Source organism: Oxyura jamaicensis, chromosome 5 (genome assembly GCF_011077185.1).
Source record: "Oxyura jamaicensis isolate SHBP4307 breed ruddy duck chromosome 5, BPBGC_Ojam_1.0, whole genome shotgun sequence".
Classification (NCBI taxonomy): Eukaryota; Metazoa; Chordata; class Aves; order Anseriformes; family Anatidae; genus Oxyura; species Oxyura jamaicensis.
This window is the reverse complement of record NC_048897.1, coordinates 54,743,607-54,766,205: the sequence shown is the minus strand read 5'-3', so window position 1 is coordinate 54,766,205 and position 22,599 is coordinate 54,743,607. Positions and strand designations below refer to the sequence as shown.

At 44.7% G+C, this 22,599-nt stretch overlaps 4 long non-coding RNA genes across 4 annotated transcripts; 1 reads left to right on the top strand and 3 right to left on the bottom strand.

Annotated features, from left to right (window-relative positions):
- The first annotated feature begins 680 nt into the window (after positions 1–680).
- Positions 681–14,788, top strand: LOC118168633. Its single transcript, XR_004751697.1, has 4 exons — positions 681–693; positions 4,946–4,955; positions 9,266–9,275; positions 14,657–14,788. It is a non-coding gene; the product is annotated as an uncharacterized LOC118168633 (long non-coding RNA).
- On the bottom strand, positions 1,002–8,106 carry LOC118168634. The gene is made up of 3 exons (XR_004751698.1): positions 7,946–8,106; positions 6,722–6,861; positions 1,002–5,048 (listed from the first exon to the last, which is right to left on the bottom strand). It is a non-coding gene; the product is annotated as an uncharacterized LOC118168634 (long non-coding RNA).
- On the bottom strand, positions 9,800–17,293 carry LOC118168632. Its single transcript, XR_004751696.1, has 4 exons — positions 16,450–17,293; positions 15,515–15,848; positions 14,938–15,027; positions 9,800–9,810 (listed from the first exon to the last, which is right to left on the bottom strand). It is a non-coding gene; the product is annotated as an uncharacterized LOC118168632 (long non-coding RNA).
- Positions 17,294–18,311: 1,018 nt separating this feature from the next.
- Positions 18,312–19,751, bottom strand: LOC118168636. Its single transcript, XR_004751700.1, has 3 exons — positions 19,577–19,751; positions 18,573–18,829; positions 18,312–18,334 (listed from the first exon to the last, which is right to left on the bottom strand). It is a non-coding gene; the product is annotated as an uncharacterized LOC118168636 (long non-coding RNA).
- Positions 19,752–22,599: the final 2,848 nt, after the last annotated feature.

Here is a 22,599-nt window from a genome sequence, read left to right as displayed (position 1 = left end):
CCATTTACTGCAAATTGAAGAAGATTTCAGGACGGTCCTAATAATCATATGTATTTTAGAGTATTTTAAAGAAGCAGCAGGTAAATATGAAGGGGCTCTGTCTATCGTATTCTTTTTGCTTATCACAGAAATGGAGCCAAGGGCAGTAGCTTCTACACATCCTGCTGTGCCACAGAACAGAACGTGGAAGTTTGCCGGTTAAGATTGTTTTTGTTTTGATGAATAAATCACACAAGAGCACTGAGCCAGGCTGCTGCTGGCTGTTATATTACCGGACACAATGCAGCGACATTCCTCATGTCCAGATTTGTTAAGACTTTGTGTTTCTTTCTCATTGGAAAGGTGACAGCATTAGCACGGTACGCAGTTGGCCTAGTGCTGAAGGATGAATGGCTGTTTTGATCTAGATCTTCCTTGGAAATATGTTCCCTAAGGACGTGGTTATACAGTTGGATCTTTCTTGGGCAGAGCACAGGGCTTCCTTTGGAAGCGTACGCCTCAAATCTAAAATGAAACTTCATGCTTAGACTTTGTAGCAAGACTGTTGTCCACTCCTTTTTTCTTATGACATCTGTAAGGGAAGATTACAGGAAAGCAGGCAAACAGCAATTAGGAACAGTTTAGATATTTATACTGCCTCGGCAATGATGATTTTAGCTACATTCCCACTTTATAACTGACACATGTAATTGGGTTAAACAGAATCACACACAACATTTGTTGGTCAATTACCTCTTAAATTATGTATGCTTTCTTAATTTGGAAATGCAATTTTTCTTCCACACATAAAGCTCTTTTCTAAATACGTACTTAGTATATCTGAAACGATTACTTGTATTTGTACGCAGAAGCTAAATTGAATAGAGTTTTTCTATTATGTGTATACATTTCTAGAATCAGGAAGACACCTTTATTTCTGTATGTATGGGGTGTTCTCTGACTAATGGACAGAGAAATCAATGTGTGTGCAATTCTTTGACAAGGAAAATCTGAAAACCAAATGTGTTCAGTCAATATGTTCATATTTATTAAAGTTAATATTACCCTAAGGCTCAATTATTTGAATTTACTAGAATTCCAGTAAGAATGTTTCTCTAGGTAAATGCATTCTTGCATGACACCTTTAAATACATGTAACATGAAATCCCGTTTTACAAAAATAATTGACCTCCACCATGAAAACAGTAGCTAAAGATGTTAATGGTTTTACATTTGCTCTCTCAACAAAACAAGGTCAAAACTAATCTTACAAAAACATGCATAGTATGTATGACCACTATCTGTTTCACAAACCTTCACTTTGGAAATATCCTTGAAAAAGTTTGTGTAAACGTCTCATTTCTTTGCTTGTTTAAATTGATGTTCCTCCACTAATGCTACTGTGTCGATCTGATTTGTACCAAGTCATTTAGTTTTGGATTCTTACTGTAAACAGCACCGTTCACCCTACAGAGAACAGCATTTAAATGTGCTCAACGTATTTAATTTTCCCAAATTCAGATTTAGGCATGAGCCATAATAAACAGTAATTTGAACTGGCAAACATTTTTCCTTAAATGCTATTTTTTTCCATAATATCAATTTATGGTACTTGAGTTAGAAATTTCAATGTCTAAGCTTTTGAAGAAATATTATTTTTCTATGTCAGTGCAATCTATCACTTTACCAGACTCGATCATGTATCTGCATTACTATATGGGGCAGAGGATCCCCAAGAACAGGGAAGCTTGTAAATTGTGTTGGACAAGCAGGATTCTGAAAATAAAATCAAATGCAGTTTGTTATTACAGGTTGACTCTTTGCTAAGAACGAAAGTGGTATGTAGTGCCATAAAAATACAGTTATCAGCATTGTAATTTTCTACTACATAAAATGCTGGAAAAGCTACGGGATGGAGCTGATAGCAGATCATGCAAGCATTATGCTAGCTTATATTTTGAGATACACGGGGAGTTTCTGACATACAGTTTATACTTGCATCTATCGGCGTGCTGCCTAGTGAATGCTTTTGTTTAGGGTCACTCAAAACTGCTCTCCTCTCAGTCTCTTAATGGCTTGCATTAGCAAGTGCATGTCATCTGGAGAAACATTCCTTCGTGTGTAGTTTGCTCAGAAATGTTTGCAATGTATTTCCATGGTTTTTTTCATTGTTTTCCGCATCCCTCTTTTTCCTCAGCAGCTTTGATGAACATAGCAGCGTTCATCTCTTTTAGAGGTTGTGAACAGGAGAACACTGTCTTACATGTTTGATTGCCAGCTGTTTTGAAACAGTCTTATTGAGTTGTTACGCAGTTTCATTATCTCACTACCTTTCCTCTATAGTGTGTTAAGTTTTTATGGAGGCAAAGGAGGAAGCACAATGAATTAGTTTTAGCAGTCAAACTCTTTATATTTAAGTGCAAATTAAAATTTATTTCATTGTAGTGCTGTAGGTAGGTCTTGTGTCTTCAAGTTGCAATGTCTTGACAGTTATTTCGGTGAAACTAATATCTGAATGGCCTAACTTTGATTATTTTTACACAGGGGAAGCATGCTTAAGTTGCAAGGAGTTACCAACGCATTCTTTCTTCATGTAAACCTGAAAAGCCACTAGATAGATGTAACATATTTGGACTAATTTTATCTTCTCTTGCCTGTGCTGCTGGCTTCCTTTCTGTACCGTGTATTTTGCTTCCAGCGTGGGTGATATGGTCATCCTACCACAGCTACCAATTTCTCTTGTAGATAGAAGATTGTCATGCTAAATCTGCCCCGCGTTTACTTCTGTCCTGCTGATTGCTATACCTTTTAATTAGATTTCCATTTTTCTTCTTTTTAAAAGCAATCTGTTCTCAGGGACTCCCATACCACTCTCTGCTGGAAGGCTGTGTCGTCATCTGACTATATCAAACATTAAAACTTCTTATTTCTTGTTGCATTTTATTCACAATTGTACCTATCTGCATTTGTACTGATAGAAATATATTTAGGCAAGTAATGATGGTAACTCTCAGCCTCCTCTTCTTTTTTTTTTTTTTCTTTTTTTTTAATTGACTAATCAAGTCAGTCTTTTTTAGGTTCTGCTTCAAAACAAACTTTCAATTCCTCTCTCCATCTAAGCAGGCATTTATACTTGTTTCAATTCAGTTTATCTATTTGTAAAGCTATATTCTAGGTGAAATTTTGTCAGTGCTCCAGTCATACTAATGTTTCCAGTGCCACTGGAAGGTGTCTTCTTTACTGTAGATTGCTACCAGTGCTGTAAAAGTAACGAAGGACGTGCAATTCTGAAGGGATACTACCTTTTCTGTTTTTACAGCTACCTCTGTGTTTCTTGGTAATTTTTGATTTTCTAAGTCATTCTCATCCTTAGGCATTTCAGATTGAGTTCCCAACTTGTAAAAAGTTTGGGCGTTTTGCCCAGAAGTTGATCTTGCACAGTGTATATTTGAACTTCATTCCTTTTCTATTTCAGAGTTTTACAGCATGATATATTAATTCTCTCGAAGACTGGCAATACCTCTTACCTGCTCATTGTCTGCAAATCCTCTTAGAACATTCCTACTTTTTGTTTCAGGACCACAAATGAAAATTTATGGTCTTGCAAATACAAAACTTAAGGTTTTCAATTGTAGCCTGATATTCCCTTTTGAGCTCTCCTCAGTGCATTTCATCTTGTTTATTTTCTCTTTGATTTCTAATCCGTATCACGTCCACCTTTGTGTGGCACTGTAAAATAGTGATCTGGACAGCTATGCTGTCATTTGTCTGACCTCAACAAAATGCAAGAATTTAAAGTAGATCTTAAAGGAAGAGATAATGAGAGCAGTTAGAGGGTTGTTATAATTGCTGTGGTCCAAGGATATGTAGTTAAAGAAACAAAGAAAAAAGGGTACAAAATGAACCAAAGATAAATTGTCTGAATAACCAAATGGCTGTAAGTATGCCAACTGATTTTTCAAAGAAATGCAGCAGATTTAATCTATCTGAACTTCAAAAGTTTTATGACTCCTCTTTCTAGAAAATCAATTGTCATTTTGAAATCTGTGGCTGTGAAACACACAAAGCAAAGAGCTGCTTCTGTCTTCTACCTTGGCTCAGGAATCGTAGAAGAAGAAAACGACTTTGGTTTCTGGCCTGCTTTTTCTGGGGAGGAAGGGCACGTTACTCGCCGTTGCCACTGTTGACTCATATAGGGTCCAGAATGGATGGCAGTGGTGTCTGCGTATGAGTGTGCTTTCACTATTCCAGAGTAGTTACTGTAAATGCTTTGGGGGTAATAAATGTATCAAATAATATGAATAAGTAGCTTAGTAGATAATTTACTGGTTCAAGGCATTGATTCATTTTCATGACAGAGAGGATCTTCTTTGTAATGCAAATAGAAACTCCCGTTTCTCCACCTTTGTGCTGTTGTCCTATTTTCTTCTTTCTGTGTTAGTCCTCTTCTGCTCAAGGAAGCAACTCTTTGTATACCTTATGTTCCAAGCCCAAATGAGTAACCTCATTTGAAATGTTCCTCTTATTGAGTCATAAGCAAAGAAAAAGTGACTGAGAAAGCGCTACAGGAAGCTAACTGCTCCTTATTTAGCTTTAGATAAACCATTCCTGGCTGTTCCTCTAGTCTGTTCTCAGCTTCCAGTAGAAGACTTCGTTTTAGTACATAAGCCAAGTGTCTGCTTCAATTTATGCCCATTGGTTGGTGTTGCTCTTTTTTTTGTTTGTTTCATTTTCACGTTAAATGTGGAGAAGAGTTTATTATCTTCCTCTTTCTGTCAGCATTTTAATACCCTGTGCCATCCCCTCACTTGTCTACAGTCCAGACTTAATTGTATTTCCTGTTTGCCCTTGAGTACATTTTCTGGAATTTTGATTATAATTGGTGCTTGTGCGTGAATTTTCTTAAATGGGTTCCCATGTCTTTTCAAGTGGGATGTCCCAGTCTTGACCTAGGACTTCAGGTGAGGTTCATCAGTGTTGCGTAGGGCAGAAGGGCTACGGGGGCTGTTTCATAATGCTACTTTTATGCCTTCTCAGAAGAATTATGCATTTCTCGGGCACAATACTGGCTGAAAATAAGTAAATAAAGACAGCTTGCTTACTATGTGACTTTCCCAAGTTTTTACAAAGATTTAAAAATACCACACTAGAAAAAATGACTAACATTTAATTGCATAGCTCAGATCCTTCAGATTTAGCCAAGACCCTGAACCCTGTTGATACATACTATTTACACAGCCCTGGAAATGTGTTACTGATAATGAAAGCATAGAGACACACAATGCAGTGTCAGAACTCAGTAGGCTGAAGTAAGATTAATTGGCTCAACATTTCCCTACCTGCCAAATCCTTGCTCAACATTGCTATCAGTAATTCCATTTACTGGCATTAAATGCAAAATGTGAACTATCATGATGATATAGCATTAACTTCCTGCTAGTAAATGCACATAAATTTTGTTACATGAAAAGAAAAAAGCAAAAACAGATGCGATGGGAAAGCGAAACACATTGTTTTGCAGAAGGTCTTAACTAAATATTTCTTCTGCTTGCACTCTGTTTACCATCTCATCTCTGTGTTGTGATGGCTGAAGATGTAGTAATAAGGGTAAATTTTCTTGATGGATGGTTTATTAGCAGAAACAAAGGAAAAAAAAATCCATTTAAGAAAATTTAGTACTTTCTAGATAGTGTATCAAAGCTTATGAAAATCTTGTACTTATTATCAGAAGTTAAAAACTATACTGTGAGCAGTTGTAGATTTTCCTTGTACTGTCAGGTACCATTCTTGCATAAAAGGAGAATTTCTCCAAATTCAAGTTTATTTTAACAAATTCCATATTTGAACTAACCACACAACTCTTGCAAGTTAGAATTTCTTCCTTTCTGTTTTATCCTTTCACAAATTCTCCACTTTGGAGAATAAAGGTTCACCGGAATGTCAGGTGCGTTACAGCTTGTATGGCTCTCTGGCTCTTCTGTAGACAATTCCCATTTGTGCTTAGAGGCATTTTTATCCTTCCAACAGAAGCCAAGGCAAGTGGTAAAGTCAAGGACTGTCAAGTGAAATGTGACAGACAGATGAATTTCTGCTCAGGAGTTTGCCCCCTTTTTTTCCAGTCAGTTTGAGTGGAAAAAAAAATCTGAGCAAAAAAACGGGCTGGGGGATTTGGACCCGCAGGAAGCCAGCATATCCCTCTAGAGCTTCTTTGTTAAGCTCTTGGGCCTTATTAAATTTATCCTCCTTACAGAAATAATGGTGTTAATGTGAGGGAACTTAACAGAATTTCTGAGAAATTACATCCACACGTTTCACCAAAATGTCTCTGATTGACCCCCATGACCTTTCCGAAGAGTCCCCCATCTGCAGGTTTCCCACTGAAGCAGCAATAACCCCAGACAGAGAGGACTTGCAGGATCATTTATCTTAGGTAGCTCTCCCCCATCATTTCCTGGAACCGGAGGTGGCACTGGGGACAGAAGTGCTTTACAGGGGAAAAGGTAACAGTAGGTTTCATTCTTTCAAGCAATAACTGCACATCCAAGAAAGCAACACTTTGCATTTGTAATATAAATCTGGAGAAGGAAAGAAAAGCAACAAATTAAATCCTCCTCCTCCAGCAAAGAATACTGCTCTTGCCTTAGTGAACACCCTTAATCATTCAGATATGCTGCAGCAGCACTCGGCTGTGCCAAACATCTATTCAAAGGGAATTCCTTTTGATTTTCCTTTTATTCCATACCTCATAAAATGTTCCAAGACAGCAATCGTTATCTAAAGGATTATTCAGCTGGATCGTCCAGCCATTATCTTAACTGTTCGTCCAACCTTGCTCCAATCCTTCAACCAGCACTGCCTATTTCAAAACTCCATTTTCAGCTCCTGGGGGGAAATAAAAAGATTTAACCTTGGGGTAGAAACAGTGAAGGAAAAATCTTATATGAGGAATTTTAATGGATATTGAAAAGAGTGGAGAGAATAGGGAGGAGCAAACGATGTGGATATTAGTAACCATCTTCAATCAATTTTAACACGGAATGAACAGATACCGGAGGCTGCTGACATGTATGCATATTATCAAGTTAAGAAATACTCATCTGAGATCTCCTTTAACTGTTGTAGGAAAGGATATTTCTATTGTATGTGTGTCCTCTATTTGATTGTGGGTAATGCTGATGGTCTCCAATGCATCTTTTAGGAAAGCATCATCAATTAAAAAGGTGGCAGCACTCCTGGCAACATTTCAGCTGTGAGTTAGCTGCACAGATTAATGAAAAATCCCTCTGCAAACACATCTGCACCAATTCATAGAAAATCAAATTTGGAACAAATGAAAATTTAGGCAGACTGGACAATGTGCTGGCACCATTGGGATTAGCTGATTAAAAAACATTGCTACTGCAACTGTTTCTTGTGAGGAAGTTAGGCATATTGTTGCTCATCATGCACGGTGTGCTGAAGGTACTACGCTCTTTAAATGTTGCCCTATCTGCTCTTCCAGCTTATAGACTGCCTTTGGGAAGAGGCACAGGGGAGGTGACAGCAGCTTGAAGATCTCCTGAGAGTGTAATGTGGTGGGTACAGGATGGAGCTGTAGCCCCAGGCCACTTCATTCTCACTGGTGAAGTGGACCCAGAAGCAGGGGTGTCTGGAGCAGCCTCAGACCAACTGAATGACCCCTTAGGAAGCTGAGAGATCAGGGAATCTCTGAGGCTGTTTCAGGTGATGATTTACTCTTGAATAAGGAATGCTTGTAGGGAGAATGAAATCAACCCTGCGTCCCAATCAAGTCACGGGCTGGGTGATGATGCTGAGCCAAGCACGAGGTCTATGACCAAACCACCCTATTAACAAGGGGGACCATTGCCAAGCCACCTTAGTTACCATGCTCATGCAGTTTTGGCTTTGAAATCTGTGTGAACAGTTTGCAAAATTGCTGTGGAGCACAGAGCATTATTTTGCTTACGTGATTCTATTCCTCTTCCTGGTTTGTTTCAAGGATTTAACTGCCTGAAAGGTTGAGGTCTGATAAGCAAAGAAACAGCGGTGACAGTGCGAATGAATCCTACGGGTCCCAGTAACAGGCTTGGAGACGCCATACGCATTGTCCCAGAGGTGTGCTCTTTCTTTCTCAGAAATGTGTCCAGGAAAAAAAAAAAAAAAGAGAGAGAGAGAAAAGATTAACTTAGTGATGTAAACAGTCTTTCAGATTGCTTGGCAGGTCCCCAGAGACAGTAGTTTTAACTGAGGATTGGAGAGAAATGCCATTCCCTGTACCCAGATCAGCTGCTCCATTGAACTGCACCTACGCAACAAGCCCATCAGGTTTGGGCTGCAAAATGTGCTCGATGCACATTTGTTACCAAGCAGCATTGCTGTGTGGGGGTGCTAAGTCCAGTGCTTGGTGGCTTGTCATGCACGCGCTTAGCAATGGTGATGCACGTGTGCAGGCTTGGACACGCTGCGATTTGTGCCTGTATTTCCATCCAAGGTCTGACAAATGAAGAAACAGAGAGAAGAAAAAGAGCTGCATCTCAGACCTTGTGACCCTGTTGTGCTGATAAATGCCTAAAGCAGGAGAAGTACGGCCTTCACTTTTACTTGATGGCTCAAGCGGGTCTGACAATGCCAATTCCTCTCTGTCAGAAATTTCAAAACTTGCTCTGGGAGCATAACAACTTTACCTACAGCCCACGAAACCACAAAGGGGGCTTTGTTTCAAGCTGTTAGAGGTTTGGATTTATACTAAAATACAAACAGGCATACGTCCTTTGGTGGTGCATGCTGTTTGTAGCGTGCTCTGTGTTCTGTTGCTACTTAGTATGTGACAGTTCCAAGATAATTGGAAAACACCAGGCAATCTGCAAATTAAATTTCAGTGAAGTATGAATTATAACAGGTCCTGCCTGCCTTGCACCTCTTTGCTTCCCCTACAACATCTCTCTGTGCAATGACACATTCCAGCAGTATGTATTGCTACTTGGGGCGAAACTTCAGTACTGCCAAACTGAGCTGATTACGAGACAAGGTCTTTTACTTTTTTTTCTTTTCCAGTTGTTGTTTTTTATCCTCACTGGGTTGAATTAGTCATTGAATGCATCTGGCAGAGTGTGTTTAGCTTAATAAAATAAATACTGGCATGCATCAGTGTTGTGTTTCATACAAGTCACTGCTATTAATTTACGTCAGGAAACCATTTTGCTTCATAAATATAAGAGAAAGTCATTGCTCAGAGTCATTGCATCCTATGTTGTGATGCAATAACCAACAAAACAGTCATGTTAAGAACTATCTAAGTAACAGTGAGCTCTCTGGAAAACAAGGAATGTTGTTTAAGTATTATTATCCTTTTGATATGAGTGACTGTACTGGGTCTGGCTGGGATGTTAACTTTCCCCGCAGCAGCCCATACAGTGCTGCGCTCTGCACTTGTAGCTAGAACAGCAGTGGTATATCACACCAGTGTTGTGTCTGCTGCTGAGAAGTGCTGGCACAGCATCAGGACTCTCTCTGACCCTCCTAGGGGGTGGGCAAAAAAATGAGAAAGAAACATCAGCAGGGCAGCTGACCTAAACCAACCAGAGGGATATTCCATACCATATGATGTCACACTCAGCAATAAAAGGTGGAAAAAGGAAGAAGAGGGGAGGGGTGGGCTCTCGTTGCGGAAATGTCTGTCCTCCTCCCGAACACCGGCTACGTGCGTTGAGGCCCTGCTTCAAGGACATGATCAAGCATCGCTCATTCGTGGGAAGTAATTTCTTTCCTCTGCACTTCCACATAGCCTTTACTTGTTTTGTTTAGTTATTCCCTTTCCCCCTCCCTCTTCCCCTTTTCCTTTTTTCCCTTTAGTCGAATTGTTTAATTAATAATAATATTTCCTTAATTATATATATATATATATATATATTTTCTCTTTAATTAAACCATCCTTATCTCAACCCGTGAGTTGTTCTTTCCTTTACTTCTTCCCCTCCTCATCTGAGGAGGGGGAGTGAGAGAGCGGTTGTGGTGTTCAACTGCCTAGCACGGTAAAACCACCACAGTGCAGTACGGATTATTCCCTATTTCATGGACATTTCCACGCCCAGGGTCAGTAATATTGTCCCCTGAGTTTCCTCTCAGTGTTGTTTAAAAGGCACCTTTGATACCACACAGCATGTTGTAGCCAGGATTATGTGTAGGGAACTCGACTTCAACATTTATTCCTTCCCGGGACTGCGTACGATCCGTCATTTTTACAAGTGTAGAGAATCCAGGCGCTGTTGCTGCTGGAAATAGCCATCAGGGACGAGGCCTCTTCAGTCTTCCTAGGCATCTGGGTGCAAAGCCAACAATTATTTTGAGATAGATCTCAAGAAATGTTCTGGATTCAGTGGAAACGCTGATTTTTCCCCCTACCCTACCAGGATAGGTATTACCAAGATAAACCTAAAATACGTCATTTCTCTCTCTCTCTATACGCACACCCTTGTAATAATTAATTTTATCCCTTTATCCCGTATCTAGGTATTAAGTGTTCTAATAACATTTTTACCACCGTTCCGGAGAACGAGCAACCCAAAACAGCAAGGCATCTGAATCACCCCTCTCTGTTCCCTCCTCCAAACTCTTGACGTTCCTGATGTTATCACCAGCCATGGGGCTTGTCGACCCCCATGGCCACACTCCCACATCTCCCCCTTCTTTAACATAAAAAAGCACGATTAACACAAATTAAGAAAGCACAATTAACACAAACTAAAACACAGAGAAAAACTACCAGGCATACTAATTCTATCTTTAAGAAACTTTGTAACCCCATCCCTGGGAGAGGCAGGTACTGAGTGCTGCCCAGGCAGGGGGGGGCTCTGGCTGCCCCTCCAGCTCCTGGAGTCCTTGTTTGTAGGTCCTGCATATGCCAGCCGGACACTCCCAGACGTTGTTTTTTGTTTGAGCTGGAGTCCAAACTGCAGAGGAGGGTGCTGTGATCATGTTAAGGCAGATGATGAAACGGCCAGACAGACTCATGGTGCTGACATCCATCTAGGACCGGCTTCTGTTAAAACACAAGCACAACCTCGGCCCCCAAGTGATTAGAGTGTAGGGCCCTTCCCAGTAATTGGTGCTGAAATTTTTTATTTTTATCTATTTATTTATTTATTTATTTTTCCATGACTTGTGCTCTTTCTTTAACTGAGTTTCTCCCAGATCTGTCTCCTAGATCTGTCTGTCGCTTTTTCTCCTGCACGGACAGATGCAAGGACCTTCCGTCCATCGATTTAAAAAATGTAAGAACATAGCATCCTTTATCTGTCTTTTCCTAGGGTTCACACCCCTTCTCTCCCTTCTTTGTTTTAGAAGCTGTCCTGGTTTAGTTAGGATAGAATTAATTTTCCTCCCAGTAGCTGGTAGAGTGCTATGTTTTGGATTTAGAATGAGACTAATGTCGATAACACCCTGATGTTTTAATTGCTGCAGAGCAGTGCTTATACTAAGCCAAGGACTTTTCAGCTCCTCACTCTGTCCTGCCAGCGGGCAGGCTGGGGGTGCAGCAGGAGCTGGGTGCAGCAAGAGCTGGGAGGGGACAGACCCAGGACAGCAGACCCAAACTGGCCAGAGGGGTATTCCATCCCATCTGATGTCATGCTGAACAATGCATAGGGGCGGCTAGCCGGGCTGGGGGGGCCGGCTGCCTGGGGACAGGCTGGGCATCGGTCAGCGGGTAGCAAGCAACTGCACCGTGCATCACCCGCTCCGTACACATCATCATTATTTTTTTCTGTCCCAATAAACCGTCTCAATCTCAACCCACAGGCTTCAGTTTTTCTCGTTTCTCTCCCCTATCCCACGGAGGGGGGGAGGATGAGCAAACGGCTGTGTGGTGTTTAGCTGCCGGCCAGGTTGAACCACAACAGAAGCATACATAAATTGATACAAAGGAACACTTAAATCATACAACTGGACACAACAAATATACATTTCTAGAGAAATTCACATCAGTAATTGTATCAAGCTTTCTTCTGTACTACGGGGTCCTGAAAATTTAGGACTAAAACATCAGCTTTGTAATGTAATGTAAAAGGGTTCTCATGACAGTCCTCAAAGGCCACTCTATAGCACACTGACATATTCAAGGCTATCAGCTTATATTTCAGTCTGTGTCTTCAAGTTTTGAGGTCCTTCTATGATTATGCAAACATCAGAAATATAGTGGTATAATAAATGGCACTTATGAAAGCCGAGCTTTAGAGCCAATATTCAATTTTGCAGGCTCAAAACACCAACTTCATATGCAAACAAGTACTTGATACTTCTGTTTGTTCAAAACTAGAGTAAAAGCACTTACATAAGAATAACTTCCACTTTTCAACAAGCGTGCTCGTGATTTTTATATTAGTACAAACTTAAAAACAAACAAACAAAACCACCATATGACTTTTTAAAACCGATGATACCAATTCACCTTTCCCCCTACTTGAGTACATTTCCATTAAGGCTTTGAATCATCTGACCCACGATTTTACAACATTCAAATGAATGGGTCCACAAGGATGCTGGTATGTCTCACTGAGACTTAGCATGAATAGAATTAAAGCTCACCACCTTCAGGAAACAGAAAATCACACGCTTATGCCCTAACTATATTCCTTTTTGTCTCCAAACCAGAACATCAAGTTTAATAGTAACAGTATTTCATGGCAGAAGATGAGTACTTTTTAATCAATTCTATTTTATTAATTAATATTATTAATTTAATGGCAACATCTTTGGAGAAACTTCCAGGTTTTGTTGTACAACACTGCTTTCTGGTGGTGATTCAGGCATGGGGAGTTCATTCAGTTCAACGCGCTGTCAATATAGCCCCACTTTTCCCCTTTAATAGCTCCAGGGCCCGACATGAAGCATACAGCTCACAAGCCTGAGCCGACCGTGATGGACTCAAAGGTCCTGACTCCACAGGTTCTAGGTCCTTATTAATTATTGGATATCCTGATTTGACCGTTTTATCACATAGTACTGAACCATTTGTAATTTGCTCCCTTTTCTCTGGTCCCGGGACTTCCATTTTGTCTGACCCATCTAGGAATTTTACTGTGGCAATTCCTACAGCCCTTGGTTACCCAGTAAGAGTGTCTTGCAGGGGGACCTATCACCCACCCACGAATCCTATAGGAATCGCTTCGGTCCTTCACCAGCCAAGTCCCTCGCGGGAGATTGGAACCGCGGTTAGAAGACCTCCACACTCGCTTCGGAACTAGGTTCCGTCTCAGTCACACTCTTACACACAGGGGCAACCGAATCCCACCCAACCGAACGGTACACACTTCAAATACTCACGACTCCGTCGTCTTCGTTCGGATCTTCGCGCGCAGAATTACGGGCAAAATCCAATGCTGCAGCCGGCAAGGGAGCTCATAAACAAAATCAATTTCTTTGCTTGCCTTTATTCAGGTTCAGGATGGTGTTAGTCCCGACCTGACTCGAACAGGAGCCACCAAGTGGTGGGGCGCCCCTCCTAGATCCAGTCAGAATTCAGGAACCAAGACCATCCCGGACGAGCCCCCAATTGTGATAAATGATTGAGTCCCAAATAGGATTTGTTGTGATTTACTAAGCGAATAGAGGCAAGCAAACAGCGCCGGGTGCACTGGGAGTCTCTGCTCTACCAGGACGCACACCTGCTACATCAGGCGGTTGATTTTTATGCTCCTAGACTAATACATATTCATCACTATTCCTAGAAAAGGCAGGGTTATTGTAATTAGTTCCCGGAATCCAAACCCTCTCTGGACGCATGCGTATCAGTCTCTGGTGGTCTTTCTGGGGGTCTCTTGTGCTGAAGGCTCCTAGTCTTCCTCCCAGGCTTTGTCCTTCGGTCGTCCTTCAACTCCCCCTTTCTCCTTATTTGGTGGATCTCTTTGCTGGTTATCAGAGGCTTGAGCAGTGTCCCATGCAAAAGTCTGCAGTTTCCTAAAAAAAACTCCTTGGTCCTTTTATCTCCCAGACTAGAGTCTCAATGTTCGCCCTTCAAACCCTCTATGTACACAAATTGCTGGATCGTTCCTTTGCACGATACAAGAACTATGGACACGAATCACTCTGTTTTTCTTAAATAGGAGCTCATCATGTGGCCCTAGTATTGTTCCATACCGACACGAATCAAGTCAACACATTTCACAATTAAGAAACAATAATTAAGCAAAACAATACAAATCACAGACTAATAAGGATTAGCTCCAAGGTGCAAACACCCCTCACTGAGCACGCGCTCTGAATTTCTCAGACCCTATACCTTTAAAGGAAAGCAAGAAATCTTTTTACCGGTCATAACCAAGGTATGCCTGGCTAGAGTCACTCAAGCTCCACCTAAAAGAGAGAAAATACCGTCAACTGTCTTAAGCGAAAGGGGATGGTAGGGACGATACCATCACGAAGGATACCTTTCTGACTTCTGCAATCAGTCGATGGGCTGAGCCTCTCCTCCCCCCGCACTGGGACGCCGTGGGGTAATATTGGAACACTTGGTTGTACCACGTGTCTCCTTGGAAACTTAGAAATATCTAGAGCCTTTGTGTCTTTTAACGCGTTAACAGCCAGGACGATTACCTGTGTATGTCATGCGTGCTCCCTTGCTTTTGCGGACAGAGAATTTATCGCCGGCAATCCAAAGAACCCGTGTCCTTGTCGCTCTAAGGAATTGCTGTTCGTTGCATTGTTCCTAGCCGTGACAGTACTCATTGAACGGGACTAGAGCAAGGGCGTGCTATGTTATTGGGTGAATCCATGTCCATGATAGTCCAGTACCCTGAATCTGACCAGAACCATAACAATTAGCTAGCTACGTCCCTTAACGTGACAGGATTTCATAGGGAAAAAAACATAAAACCTAAGATTTCTCATCCCTGGGGCCTTGGGGCCAGGCAGAGGAGGAACCTGAGACTCCTAGCCATGCGACTCCTGAGATTCGCAGCTTACAGTTAGTTACTCGGTGTCTTCTGGTCTCACGGGATGAGGCAGAGGTATAATTAATTCCTTCTCCGTCTTGCTGGAAAGAGCTTTTCCTATCTGTGACAAAGGAAAAAAATAAAAAAAATAAAAAAAGTTGTGATCATGGGAGTCATTACGCAAAGCCACACTGTGAATTCAGTACCTACAGTTAAGATCATTTTTAGTCAAGAACACCTCGGCAGCAATGTTATCACTGCAAACATAGTGCTGGAAAAAAAATAAAAAAAAATAATAAAAAAAAAGTAATCGACTCAAGATAAAGGAAAGGGCAAGCTAAGAGGACAAATAACACGACCGCAACAACCGTCTGCAACAACCATCTGGTAGATGGTTGTCCACAGCCCTCGGATTCCACGGTCGTCTTCCCTAACAAATGAATCCTGGAAAAACAGAAAAGATACGCGTCGTGCCCACAAAAGCCTTTGGGGAGACTACTGAAGGGAAACCAAACCAAAAAACTAGGAACGGCAAGCGGCGTGTACGTCGGTTTTGTTAACGGAGTCACACTAACGTGCTAGAAATGTCCTCGTCCTTTGCCCTCTACCTTGAAAATGTCACCCCATTCTGTCAGCGTTCACCATCAGCGTTTTCTTGTATTTTTAAAGATTTTCACGTGGACAGCTGAGGAAAACATTCTGAATCCCTGTCATCGAGGGAAAAGAGGAGAAATTAAAATAGAGGGATGAGGGGGGAAGAAGCGCAGCCATTCCCTTCCTCGGTAATACGAGCAAAAAGCTCAGGCGCTCGGAAACAACGTGCTTTGAAAGGTAAAACACATAAGAAACTGCACGTTATTTAATCTCAGCTATAGAGTCAAGCGTATTTGTACCTGCTCGTTTATTCATCTGGCAGTTTATTTTGCTACAGATGCTACAGAACTTAGAAACTGCAAGGTTACTACTACCTTCTGTAACCGATGCGATCTTTGCTAGGAATAGCTATCTAAAAGAGCCAACAAAATCCCCTTTGTCGACAGCCACCTGAACTTTTATCGTCTAACAAGAGCCCTACAAACATCCCCCGGGATGCTCAACTTCGGAAACTTTCTGTTCAACTTGAGGCAGAACAAGCCCTCACCCTGGAAACCTTCACCTGGCTCTCCACTGCTGGCAGAGTAGCACTCGGATACTGTCCAGTGTGCGCTGCAGCCTACTGGCTTACGCGTATTTACTGCGGCCTACCTCGATATGCTCACAGAGAGACCCATGAAAAATCCACTCTTTCGTTCAGAAAAGTAGACAAATACATACATACGACACGGTAAGGAAGGAAAGCTGAACACGGGCTGCGGTCCTTTACCGAGGGGCAGATCCAACATCAGCACAAGGAACTTTGGGGCACGTGAGCGATCACCTACACCAGCCATCGGGACAAGCCAAACGCATGCACACGAGCCTCGATTAAAACAAACAAGCAAACAAACAAGCAACAACAACAACACACACATTAAGTTCCTTTATAGCTTCTGGAAGTAACAACCTACAGCTTAGATGCAGTTGGATTGCATCAGCTTAGGGACTGCCTCCTTCAAAATGCACAGTGGGGTGGGGAAACCAGTCTCCAAAAACTGTTGCCCAGAAGGAGAGTGTTGCCTTCTCCATAGGTGACATTCTTCCAAGCATCGCCCCGTTCATGGATTTTACCAGCCCCAACGGGATGGTCCTGCAGGCATGAGTCGGGTACGCTTCCCACGGGGTTTATTTGATGCTGAAGTAAGTTTTCTGCGGGTACGAGAAACGCAGCACGAGATGGAGAGTAAGCTGCGGTACCGTCTGCAGCACAACGCTTGTGCGATATTGGACCTGAGGGGACCGGGCAAAGCCTGCGATAATCGCTGAACGGCTGGGTAAGTAGGGAGCCCTACGGGAAAACAGAGCTCACGTTCTGGGAAGCTCTTTTCCCATCGAGAAGAGGACCTTTCCTATTCAGCGTCTTTAGGTTACTTGCTATTTGCTTTGGCAAGTTAGCCTTTGTAGAAGCCAAGACATTTATAACTGCCAAGCACCGTTTATAGTTCTTGTTCTCTGACGACAGGGAATTGCACTCGGGGCACTAGTTAATAGGAAAGTCTGGCTCTGTTTCACCCAAATCAAGTACCTAAACCACGGACAGGAGTCTGCAGAAAGTATACTTTCAAAAGCCAATTTAAAGAGAAGGATAGTACTCACTTTTCCAACATTTCTGCAACGACTGGGGCAAAAAAGGCTGAACCAGGGACGTCTCTGTCATCCCCTCTAGGATTTAGCGACTTCATACAGTTATGGGTCAAATAAAACACACGCACACACAGGCACACAACATACAAACATTAGAAACAAAACACAGGACACAAGGGGGGGAGGGGGGGGGGGACGGGAAGACTCCCAGAGGGAAGCCCTACAGCAACAGCAAGTCAGAACAGGTGTTCTGCAGCAGAACCGAGGAGAGACTCGAATGTTCCAGAATCGGAATCACAGAATAATCTAGGTTGGAAGAGACCTCCAAGATCACCGAGTCCAACCTCTGACCTAATGCTAACAAGTCCTCCACTAAACCATATCCCTAAGCTCTACATCTAAACGTCTTTTAAAGACCTCCAGGGATCGGGACTCAACCACTTCCCTGGGCAGCCCATTCCAGTGACTGACAACGGAAGCAGTGCAAACCGCGTGGAGGAAAAACAAAAACAAAAAAAACACCGGTGAAAGCAGCAGAAAAACGTGTCGTCTCGGGGAGGAAATAACTGCCCTGAGCAACGTGCCCTTCCCAGGGTGAACCTAACGTGCCCAGGGCCTTGGGGGCAGGCAGAGAAGGAACCTGTGACTCTCAGCGTGGTGTCTCCCGAGAATCGCAGCTTACAGTGACTCCAGGTCTTCGGGTCTCACAGGATGAGGCAGAGGTATAATTAATTCCTTCGCCATCTCTCCGGAAAGAGCTTTTCTCCTGTCTGTGACAAAGGAGAAAAACGTTACGATTGTGGGAGTCATTATACAAAGCCACGCTCAGTGACTTCATGACTACAGTTACGATTGTTTTTAACCAAAAACACCTCCGTCGAGATGTTACCACTGCAAACGTAGCGCTGCACAAAAATTCAACTCAAGAGGAAGGAAAGGGCAAGCTAAAAGGACGAAGGACGTGACCAAAGGCACCCGCAATAATCACCTGGTAGATGGCTGTCCACAGCCCTCGGATTTCACGCTCGTCTTTCCTGACGAATTCATCCTGATTGCCCATCAGCAATCGGTAATAAGGTTTATTAATCTTCCTACGTTAAGTCTGCCGATTTTGCCCTCTATCCTCCCACTAATCCATTCAGAAGAGGTATTACTAAGATCAACTTAAAATACGTCCTTTCTCTCTCTCTGGATATACACAGATATATCTATAAGAAATAATAATTAAGCAAAACAATACAAATCACAGACTAATAAGGATTCTTCTGGTGGGGATTAAATATTCCTAAACACCCCCCCCGCCCCCCTTCTCCCACTTCCACGGGGTGTTCCCTGGAAACACTCCAATTCCGGGTAATCCAATCCCTTTTACTCATTAACGCATTAAGAGTTCTTCTAAGGAGGAGAACGGTGAAGGTTGACAATGGATAGTTTTAACGGTTTTACCCTGAAAAGTCTCTGTTAATGCAGTCTCCCCGGTATCAGGGCTAACTGATGCTTTTACCCGGGTACGAGTCCACCCTTTCTCAGCCCTTCTTCCTGCCGTCTCAGTAACCGGGAGCACTCGGAACAGTCCTTCCCACGCAGGTTGCAGCTTCGACTCTCTCCACGTTCACAATCTCCTGCTCGGAAGGGATGGATCAGGACTTCCAAGGCCTCCAACTTTACATGCTGTCGCACTAGGGGAACTCGGTGCGAGGACTCTAAGGAACGGGACGGAGCGTAGAGCAAAGTGAGAACGCCACGGGTAGGCTCAGTGACGAGACGGGGACCCGATGCTCTCGTGCGCACCGAGACTGACAAGCTGCACGTTTGCTACCCTGAGCCAACGACCTGTCACGTTTCTAACAAAACGTTGCACTCTAGGGAACTTCTGTTCCTTACAGCATCACTGTCATACCGACACACACCTCCGTACCAAAAGCTCCGTGCCTCCGAGGTGCAACCACCCCTCAGTGAGCACGCGCTCTGAATTTCTCAGACCCCTATCTATACCTTTAAAGGAAAGCAAGAAAACGTTTTGCCAATCATAACCAAGAAATGCCCGACTAGAGTCACTCGGGCTCCTCCCAAAAGGGACGGACAACCGTCACAGAATCACAGAGTATCCCGAGCTGGAAGGGACACACAAGGACCGTGGAGCCCAACTCCCGGCACCACGCAGGTCAACCCCAGAATTCAGACCAGGTGACCAAGTGCCCAGCCCAAACGCTTCTTCAACTCTGACAGGCTCGGTGCAGCGACCGCTGCCCTGGGGAGACCGTTCCCGTGCGTGACAACCCTCTCGGTGAAGAGCCTCTTCCCGAGGTCCGGCCTGAACCTCTCCGGCCGCGGCATGACACCTTTCCTGAGGGTCCTGTGACCGCTCGCTAAAGAGAACAGGTCGGCGGGTCACGTAGGTGGGCTGAATTGAAAGGGGATCGCAGGGAAGATACCGTCACAAAGGATACCTTTCTGCCTTCCGGGAGCAGTCGACGGGCCGAGCCCTCGGATTTTGTGGTCGTCTTTCCCGACGAATGAATCCCGGAAGAACAGAAAAGATACGCAACGTGTCCACGACGACTTCTGAGGAGGCTACCGGAAAGAAAAACAGAAAAAGAGAAGCAGCAAGCGGCTCGTACGTCAGTTTTGTTAACAGAGTAACATTAACACACTAGAAATTTTTCTCTCTCTCTCTGTATAAACTAACTAGCGTTTGGAACTTTAGAACCACTTGAGTAACAATCATTAGGTAGGCCTACGCTGAAAGCCAGGACTACGCTTAAGCGATTAAGTACACACGGAGCCTGATCTGTGAAACGCTGAAAACGCCCCACAACCACTGGGGGTCTTACGCACGGCGTACGCCGTGAATTTCTGCACAAACGTGCATCTTAATACGCAAAGAGGAGGGGCGAGGCGGACAAAGGTTTTAGAGATGCATCGAGACCAGAACAGCCACTGGGGAATCGCTCAGATGTGCAAAGCTCAGCTAAATCTCGCACAAATCCACCGAGGGAAGGAGGCTACCTACTTGTCTGCTTAAAATAACCTCTACAATAAAGAACGCGCTGCAAAACCAAAAATGAAACCATCACCCGGCAAAGCAAACGTCTGGAATACAAAGGGCTAAAACTGACAGCTGAGGTTTGATTCTTTAGCGATGTCAAAGGTCTTCGGATCCTGCCTGACTTCTCGGGGATGGTGGCATTGCAGCACAGGCACGAGGGGATCGGGAAGATCGCAACAGGCCAAACGCGGTGCTGAGCTCCTAACGGACGCGCTGGGGGGATGGCACTGACGAGAGCGAGACAGGCTGTCAGCCTTCTGCACGAGCCGAGGAAGAGGAGCGCGAGCGTCCGAAGATGCTGTTTCTTCTCACGCTTCACTTAACGCACACCGTCTTGAAAGCCGGGCCGTCTTCTCAGGGAACAGATAAGGAGGTAGAGTTTAGCGGCTCCAGGGACGCTTCGGGATCTTCTGTCTTTCTCTAGTTAGCTGCTATCCAGAAAACCAGAGCAGTTGAGATAGAGAGTTCTATTCAAAATCTGGGGTAATAACAAAAGCACGGGATTTGAAAAGCACAACAAAACAAACACACGCTTGCACGGAAAAGAGGTGAAACTACCTCATTCATTTCCCAATTCCCCTGCAAACTCTACGCTCAGCTCCTCTTCACTCCCCGACCTATCCAAACACAGGGCAGACGCATCAGTTCTCATCGTTCTCGGTAAAAAGGCGACATTCTCATGCTTGCTCTCACATACCACCTCTTTCCAGCACGCTTTCCTGCGAGCTATGCTAATTCCTCCAGGCTTTTTCATATATGCCAGAAACCTCGCTCTTTTCTTATCTTAACGACCATCTCGGTGGGAGTCGCCGAGCAGCTACCTTTGCTTCTGCCGTCTTCACAAATACAAATAAAACAGTACTCCGGCAACGCTCTGTGACAAACCTGGCAACGCGCGCATCGACCCCTTACGGAAGGAAGGAAAGAATTTGCAGACAACATCCAGAAAGTATTACTTGGTTAGATATCAGAGCGGTGGGGCAGAATTACAATGCTACAAAAGTCCATGCCTATGCTCCTGGGACCGTACACACCTTGCTGGAATACAGGAAAAAAAAAAAAAAAAAAAAAAAAAAGCAAGGTCACTGTGTGGAACAAGTTCACCCACGCTTCACTCGCTCAATTCTTGCTGTGAACTACAAGAACATTTCAGGAAGCGTTCTTTTAAACCCGTACAAACGTTCGGATTTGTCTCCGTTTGGCCTCGTGAGAGCTGAAACTTGCAGCGTAAAGACCGTTTATAAAAAGCTTTACCAGCTAGGCTTTTCACGCACGGATCTGGTCGCCCTTCTGGATAACATTCGGCGCTCTCCCCCTTCCCCCAACAAGGAAAATGAGCTTAAAGACCACAAACTGGGACTTCGGGGAGGTGTGACTCCATTTTTCACCTTACCCAATACACGCTGTGGCTTCGCTACGCTACTACGCCTTCACCGGGACTGCATCACAGAGTCTCGCTGCTATCGCTGCTGTCTGGGAGGTCGGCAGACTTCCCCAAACTAATTGAAACGAGCGTCTTCCGTTGTGACGGACAGCAGAGCCAACGATGTCTCTCGTCGGCTGGGGAGTCCTGCCGGCAGTACCAGCAGCCCTCTCTCGCACAGCCCCATCTAGCTTTTGGGGTCCGCCCCACTCATCCTCGGCGGTGGGAAGTTCTTCCAGAAGCAGACCGACTGCTAGTCGTTCCTCGCTGGAGCTGAGGCTCTGCGAGGCTTTGCTTGCTTGCTCCCCTCCCTCCCCCTTCATTTCCAAGCTTAAACCTGCAGCCAGCGGCAACCTGCGCCTCCCGGCCCCGGCTCGGGGAAAGACCGGCCGCGCACCCCGGAGCCCACGTGGCCGCCGGCACCACAGAACTACAGCTCCCAGCACGCCTCGGGACGGAGCAGTCCAGCCAACCCGGGGGGGGGGGCGGCCAAACGCACACGTCGTGCCGCCGCCGCCGCCGCCGCCCTCTCAGCGCCCCCCCCCCTTCCCCGCCCGCCGCCTCCCGCCGCTCCGCCGCCCTCTCCCCCAGCCCCCCGATAACCCCGGGCAGTGCAAACCCCGCCGCACGCCCGCTCCGCTCCGGCGCGCCCCCGCCCCGCACAAGGGACGCTTCCGCAGAAGCCGCCTCGCCCTCGCCCCCGCCCGGCCCGGCCCCGACCACCAACCTCGTTGCAGCACCGCGCCTCGGCGGCCCGAGCCGAGCCGAGCCGAGCCGAGCCCGGCCCGGCCCGAGTGCTTCCGCCCGCTCTGCCGGCAAGCCCCGCACGCCATCTTTCGCCCTGGGTTCCTCCGAGCCAATCACGGGCTGCTTCCGCCCTCATGAAGGCGCGCCAGGACGTCACTTCCGCCCTCAGGGTCCAGCCAATCACAGCGCTGCTTCCCTGGGGGAAGGCAACCCTGAGGGTGCCCCCGCGTTGCTTTTTTTTTTTTTTTTTTTTT